We start from the raw sequence: 8,459 nt of genomic DNA, 5'->3' as shown, positions 1-8,459 counted from the left end.
AACTCCAGTGAGCACAGGCCCGGAGCCATCACATGCTCCTCACATTAACCCTTTCATTCCCAGGATCATTCTCATAAACTTCCTCTGGACTCTCTCCAATGTCAGCACATCCTTTTTCTGAAAATGGGCCCAAAAGGTCTAACAGTATTCCAGCATCTGCAGTCTCTTGTGTCTCATTTTCTCCAAGGAATCATCCTCACAAACATTTCTCTGAAATGTCTCCTTAAATCCTTACCATAAATTATATTGTTAAAATAAGAAGGCAAAGATGTTTTTATATATACAAATTTCAGAAAAACTGGCTGCTAAAGGAGTCATATTTCAGATTCCCATTCCTGTTCCAACATATCAGTCGATGGCCTCTTCTTGTGCCAAGATGGGGCTACCCTCAGGGTAGAGGAACAACAGCTTATAAACCTTCTAGGTAGCCTCCAACCTAATGGTATGGATATCAATTTCTCCTGCTGGTAAAAAAAATCTCTCCCATCGCCCTCTTCTTCTATTCTCTATTCTGACCTTTTACCTCTTCTCACCTCTCCCTTCGTCCCTTTCTCCTATGGTCCATTTCCTCCCCTATCAGATTCCATCTTCTCCAGCCTTTTATCTTTCCTAACCACCTGGCTTCACCTATCACTGTCTAGCTATCCTCCTTCCCATCCCCCACCTTTTTATTCTGGTGTCTTCTCCCTTCCTTTCCAGTCCTGAGGAAGGTCTCAGCCTGAAACGTCACCTGTTTATTCATTTCCATAGATGCTGCCTGATCTGCTGAGATCCTCCAGCATTTTGTGTGTGTTGCAAAGGAGTCAAATTGTTTCTGAAGTATAAACCCTTCAGAGTTCTATTTCAATCAGTGAAGTATGATGTTATAGCAACAACAATTTGGCAGAACATGGAGTAAGTTCGGAATTATATAATGTTATTTACCCAAAGGCAAAACCAGTTAAACCACTTTGCAATTCTGCTTTTAAATTAATCCCATGATTTACATTTTCTATTGTATTTAACTGACATTTTCAATGAGAAAATGTCCTTTTCAGTATATTCAGAAATGATCAGTGTTAAAAATGAATAGGTAACTATTTTAGTTGATTTCCAGTAATTTCAGAATGATCTTTGCTTTGACATTATTCTGTTATGCTGTTATTCTTATGCAACAGCGGCTGCACTTTCTAACTATGAAGGCAATTCACTTGAAGTTGTCAAAAGATTTGGGCAGATCAAAATGTTAAAACGTTCATCAATAGATTTAAGTGACCTCTTAATATGTGAATCTTCCAAAGCCTCTATAGTTAGTCTGCTTGTAATTCCTTTCAAAGATTTAAATACGTCTTTTAAAAACCAATTACATGCTGCTTTATACAATATAGGTAGAAAAGTCCTTTACAGTCTTTGTAATAATGTGCCTGTTAACATTTGATTTAAAATCTGCATTGTTAGAACTTTTAAATAAGCAGAATATTCTTTGGAAGGTATTGCCATATTAAGTTTAGATATGTTTCTATTCAAAGCAAGATCACATTGAAATATATTAATGACATTCTTGGAATATAATATAATTTTAATTAGCAAATACATCAGAAAATCATGAGGCAAAGAACACCATTTGACCCATTAATTCTACACTAGCTCCTTTTAAGGTGCTGCACAAGTGATTCTATTCCCCAGCTTTAGTACCATAGCCTGATTATACTGTTGTTTAAGTGTAGTGGTGTGACCACTGGAGTCGAGTATGATGTTCACCTAAGGGTTTGTCTATTGGTGCCACTGTAGAGGCTGAACTGGGATCCACAGCTGGGTAATTAGCATGGATTCTTTTAATGGAGAATGTGTTTAATATAGGGAACCTGATGCACAGACAGCCACCAGCCACCACACAGTCATTAACAGGCTGCGGTCAGGGTCCAGTGCCATGGAATTCAAGATAACTGGGGACTGTTCACAGCTGCAGTCTTCCTCCATCTTCATTGCCATTGTGATATATCATCCTCTTCCACCAGGTCTGCTGTTGAGACCTTGGTTTGATCAGTTTTTGTCTGGAACCTCCCCGTTGACATACCGCCTTGGGTGATCCTACCAAGAGCTAAGCACCAGGTGGCTAAATTCCGGACAGCATCGATCTCAGGAACTTCCAAGCCTCTCCACCACAACAAGGTGGTGATCCTCACAGGAATTTTTTTTTATATGTAAGCGAATATCGACTCTATTCCTTTTTCTTCCTCGGGTAGTATGTCCCTGATCATAAAATCTTGTTACATTTCACATGCCTTTGTTAAATTGTTGCCAGTTTTCTCACATTAGTACCCTCTGAGTGCTGTCTAAACTACCCATGGAAAGCTCTTTAGTGACATTGTCAATTCACACATTATATTGAAATGACTGTGTTTTTCTGTTTGCCATATGAGAAAGGACTATTTCATTCCTTTGTTAATGAATTTGTCTCATTTCCAATACACCAAATGTTGGAAGCTTTCTTCATAGTTTGTGAATTTTGTTCAACACACTACAATAAAATTATTGATGTAAAGCAGAGAAACTCTGAACACAAGAAATTAAATGTTATGTAATTTTAGTTTTTTTTACCATGTTGGATTATTAAAAAAGAGACCCCAGTGTAGCTAAAGTGAAATATGTACCAAGTATTCCTCTATCGGGAAACTTGCAATTCCTAAAATCAGAAACTAAAATGTTGTTGATTTAATGCATAGACTATGCTACATACATTCAATGGCCACTTCATTCTGTAAACTGTACACCTGCTTGTTAATGCAAATACCTAATCAGCCAATCATGTGGCAGCAACTCAATGCATAAAAGCATGCAGACATGGTCAAGAGGTTCCATTGTTCAGACCAAGTGCCAGAATGGGAAAGAAGTATGATCTAAGTGACTTTGACAGTGGAATGATTGATGGTGTCAGGCGGGGTGGTTTGAGTATCTCAGAAACTGCTGTTTTCCTGGGATATTTGTGGCAACAACACAATACACTCTAGAGTTTACAGAGAATGGGGTGAAAAACAAAATACAGTGAGTGGCAGTTCTGTGGGCAAAAATGCTTTGTCAATGAGAGAAGTCAGAGGAGAATGGCCAGACTGGTTACAGCTGATAGGAAGGTGCCAGTAACTCAATAATCATGCATTATAACAATGGTGTGCAGAAGAGCATCTCTGAATGCACAACACATCAAACCTTGAACTGGATGGGGTACAGCAGCAGTAAACCATAAACATAGAATCAGTGGCCACTTTATTAGGTACAGAAGGTAGGTAATAATGTGGCCACTGAGTGTATAGACACAGTAATTGGAGCCTTTGGACTCAGTACAAATAGACATTGATATTCTCATGTGTTTTCAGTGCTGGTAACTTCAAATGAATTTCTTCCTTTGTTGTGTAGCTTTGCCTCAAATTCAGATGTAGGCAGACCAGTTCTTCATTATGTACATCATAATGAAGAGGCTGTTACCACAGACGGCTGTGGAGGCCAAGTCATTGTGCATATTTAAAGGGGAGTTTGATAGCTTCTTGATTAGCGAGGATGTTAAAGGTTACGGGAAGAAGGAGAGTGGGTTTGAGAGGGAAAATAAATCAGCCATGATCAAATGGCAGAGCAGACTCGCTAGGGCGAATAGCCAAATTCTGCTGCTGTGTCAAATGGTCTTATGCGAAGGGTGTTAGAGGTTATGGGGAGAAGGCAGGAGAGTGGTGTTGAGGGGCGAGATAAATTGAATGATGGAGCTGGCTTGATGGGCTGAATGCTCTCATTCTCTTCCTATGTCTTATGGTCTTATGGTCCTATGTCCAGATGCTGGGAGAGTCCAGTACCAGAGGGCATGGTTTGAGAATAAGGGGTAGGTCATTTAGGACAGAGTTAAGGAAAAACTTCTTCTCCCAGAGAGTTGTGGGGGTCTGGAATGCACTGCCTCGGAAGGTAGTGGAGGCCAATTCTCTGGATGCTTTCAAGAAGGAGCTAGATAGGTATCTTATGGATAGGGGAATCAGGGGATATGGGGACAAGGCAGGAACCGGGTATTGATAGGAATTGATCAGCCATAATCTCAAAATGGCGGTGCAGGCTCGAAGGGCCAAATGGTCTACTTCTGCACCTATTGTCTATTGTCTTATTTTTCTTCTTCTTTCAAAGACATGAACCTTTCTACTGATTTACTTACTGAATGATAACAGGCTGTAGGCATCCAGTGAGACTCTCAGACTGCCGAACTGACACAAATGGTGGAATTAACTGCAGGCACATTGTGCTGACTTAGAACTACATTGCCATTCCTTCATTGATGACAAGTCTAAATCCTGGAATTCCCTCGCCAACAATATTGTTGGAGTGCCCTCATGAAATGAACTGTAGTACTTCAAGAGGTGACTCTGTAATTAGGTGGGGGCAAGAAATACTGGTCTTGTCAACAACCCACATGGCTCTTAACTGAATCTTCAGAAAAGGAGAAATATTTAAACATAAAGCTGTACAATCAATCTAAATCTACTGCAAGAACCATGAACAGCAATGGAGTGAAATATATTTTGCTAATATTTTTGTTGAAAATAAACAAGATCCTTCCCATTACCAGTATGAGAAGTCAATATTTACATGCTGTTAAAATCGATGGCAAGTTCTTCATTGGTGAAAGAATCACAGTTAAACCAGATAAAACAGACTTTTATGCTATTCTATTTCTGAACCATCTGTCTGAACATAGGTGAATTCCTTAGAAAAGATTGTATTATGCTACACTGCCCATTCCAGTTGCCTGTTGGATCCCTGTGGAAACTTCACCTTCTAGGTGTTTGTTGCCTGTATTCCTGTGAAGCCTTAACTCTGCCCTGTGGTGTTGATGCCTCAAACTGGTAGAGCCTTACAACATAGAAAAATGTTCATCATGTACCCAATCCCAATTATCATCGCTTCACCTGTACACATGGTGATGACCACACACTCCCTGCTTATTGCAGATCCACTTGGAATGACCTTCATAGAACATAAAACATCACAGCACAGTACAGTACAGGCCTTTTGAGCCCATAATGTTCTACCAATATTTTAACCTAACCTGAGTTTAATCTTACCTTCCTTTCTACATAGCCTTCATTTTTCTCACATCCGTGTGCCTAAGATTCTCTTAAATGTCCCTAATGTATCTGCCTCTACTAGAACCGCTGGCAGGGTGTTCCATGCACTTACCACTCTCTGTGTTTAAAATCCTGCTTCTGCCACCTCCCCTATACTTTCCTCCAATCACCGTAAAATTATTCCCCCTCATATTAGCCATTTCATCACTGGGAAAAAGTCTCTGTCTGTCCACTCAGTCTACGCCTTTTACCATCTTGTACACTATCAAGTCACCTCTCATCTTCCTTCACTTCAAAGAGAAAAGCCCAAGTTCACTCACCCTATCCTCATAAGACATGCTCTCTAATCCAGACAGCATCCTGGTAAATCTCCTCTGCATCCCCTATAAAGCTTCCACATCCTTACCCTAATGAGATGACCATTAGTGAAACTTTAGTTTAATTTTCCCTAGCCATCAATATCACACCTTGAGATCAACTAAATTGCTGATATTTTGTAATGATAATTTGAACTCTTACTCACCTCAGGAAAACAAGGTACATGTGTTTCGCAATCATGATGCTGGAGAGCTCTCAAACCACATCTACTGTGTGTCTAGTGCGCAGTGAGCAATAAAGATATGCTTAAACACTAATGCATTACTCACAAAATGCTGGAGGCACCCAGCAGGCCAGGCTGAACGAACCTCTAAGTCATCAGGACACATAAATACTCTCCTTCGATTTAGAAAGGAAAATCTTTAGTTAATGGTCAGGGATATTTAGACACACATCTCTCTACCAAAATGAAAAATAAGCTGCAGTTTATGGTATTATCTGCAGAGCACTTGGGAATAAACATGACAAATAAATTGCATTTGCTTTCGATATGTAATCTGAGAGTGTCTTAATCTCTTGGTGGGCTGTGGATAGTTCAATCATTTTTAACCACAGCTGTGAATAGGTAGAACCTTCATTTTTATGTCCTGTGCTCAAATGTTTTAAAAATTATTGCTCAAGATTCCAAGCAAATTATTTCTCCACTTGAATAAGTGGATTTTGTAGAGGTTGAAGAATGTAAAACCACTGACTTTTTGTTCTAGATGTTTCTTTATAATCCCCTGTTTTCCTCCTGATTGACCGAGATTGAGAGGTCAGCGGCAGTCTATGAATAAAAATTGTAGAAACCTTGCTGGGCCTTTTGACATAACCTTCTTTGTAATTTCTATTTTGCTGATCAGATTTACACCTGGACTTGCCACAATAAAGAACCATATTGTGAGTGAGGATTACATCCTCTTCTGTAAAATTAAAGGCCAACTCATCATATTGTGACGAATACTATAAGCAATTTATTTGTTTAGAGATGTAGTGCAGAGTAGGGTCTTAACCATATAATAATTACAGCACGGAAACAGGCCATCTCCTGGAACAGGCAATGCTCCTCAGACAGGATGAAGAGGTCAATACTCCCCAATGCCATTAGGCTTTACAATTCAACTGCCAGGACTTAAGAACTTTTTTAAAGCTATTATTAATGCTTTTTGAGTTAGTGATTTAGATGCATATCATATTATTACTGAGTTAAGTATTGTATGTAATGAGTTTTTGCTACAACAAGTGTATGGGACATTGGAAAAAATGTTGAATTTCCCCATGGGGATGAATAAAGTATCTATCTATCTATCATCTATCTATCTATCTATCATCTCGATCCTTCTAGTCCATGCTGAACGCTTACTCTCACCTAGTCCCACTGACCTGCACTCAGCCCATAACCCTCCATTCCTTTCCTGTCCATGTACCTATCCAATTTTACTTTAAACAACAATACCGAACCTGCCTCTACCACTTCTACTGGAAGCTCGTTCCACACAGCTACTACTCTCTGAGGAAAGAAATTCCCCTTGTGTTACCCTTAAACTTTAGCCCCCTAACTCTCAACTCATGTCCTCTTGTCTGAATTTCCCCTACTCTCAATGGAAAAAGCCTATCCACGTCAACTCTATCTATCCCCCTCATAATTTTAAATACCTCTATCAAGTCCCCTCTCAACCTTCTACGCTCCAAAGAATAAAGACCTAACTTGTTCAACCTTTCCCTGTAACTTAGGTGCTGAAACCCAGGTAACATTCTAGTAAATCTTCTCTGTACTCTCTCTATTTTGTTCACATCTTTCCTATAATTCGGTGACCAGAACTGTACACAATACTCCAAATTCGGCCTTACCAATGCCTTGTACAATTTTAACATTACATCCCAACTCCTATACTCAATGCTCCGATTTATAAAGGCCTTCTGACCATTCGATTTTTTGCTGCCCCTGATTTAACTCTAATCTAGTCACGGGATAATTTGCAATGACCAATTAACCTACCCAGTACGTCTTTGGACCGTGGGAGGAAACTAGATCACCCCGAGAAAACCCACATGTTCTCCAGGGAGGACATTCAGAGACGCCTTAAAGACGGTGCCAGAATTGAACTCTGAACTCCAAACCCCCCCAAATGGTAATAGCATTGCACTAACTGCTACTCTACTGTGGCACATATTAACGACAATATTCTTAGACTTATTGAAAAGAATGCAGTGAAACTGATATCTTGGTTTTAAACACGAGAGATTCTGCTGATGCTGGATATCCAGAGCAAGCACACACAAAATGGAGGATGAATTCAGCAAGTCAGGTAGCATCAGATGAAGAGGCTTGGCCCCTAACGTCAACAGTTTATTCTCCTTCATAGATGTTGCCTGACTTGTTTAGTGCTTCCACCATTTTGTGTGTGTTGTTCTTGGTGCTGAGGGTTCTAATAGTGGGAATTTCTTAACATACACTTTGACACTACAGTCTGTCTATTCACTGAAACAAATTTTGGTAAGTCTAATTTCTACCTGGAGTTGCTTATTTTTTTGAATTGAGAGAAAATTCTGAATCTGGAATATAGTTTTGTTGGAATTTTTTGATAAAACAGTGAAAAAGCTATTTTGCTAACGTTTATTTTAACAAGCGTATCGGATATCACAATTCTCTGGATGGATTTAGTTATGGGCTTCACGCTATTTCAGAGGTTTGCAGTGCCAAGTCTGTTCCAGCAAAATGTCAACAATTGATCTCATTCCTAATCAAGCTAATGAGCACCGCATTTCCCTTTTTGGAAAATGCTCTTTAAAATGTACTGTGTTATTTTATTATAGTTAATCTTGGAATTTTTGTGAAGGATTCATGTGGCTTAGCCTTGATCCAGAATTAAGGGAGTGATTCCAGGCAATGCTGTGGGATTCTGCCAGATTTCAGTCTCGCGGACTTCCTAACTTCAGAGCGAGAAAAACTGAGGCAGAGGTCACAGCAAAAACAAAAGAACTGTGTAAACTTTGATCTCTAGGAGCAGCAGGTACAGACAA

The sequence above is a fragment of the Hemitrygon akajei genome, chromosome 10, assembly GCF_048418815.1.
Source record: "Hemitrygon akajei chromosome 10, sHemAka1.3, whole genome shotgun sequence".
Classification (NCBI taxonomy): Eukaryota; Metazoa; Chordata; class Chondrichthyes; order Myliobatiformes; family Dasyatidae; genus Hemitrygon; species Hemitrygon akajei.
The sequence above is the reverse complement of the archived record's forward strand: the minus strand, read 5'-3'. Positions refer to the sequence as shown.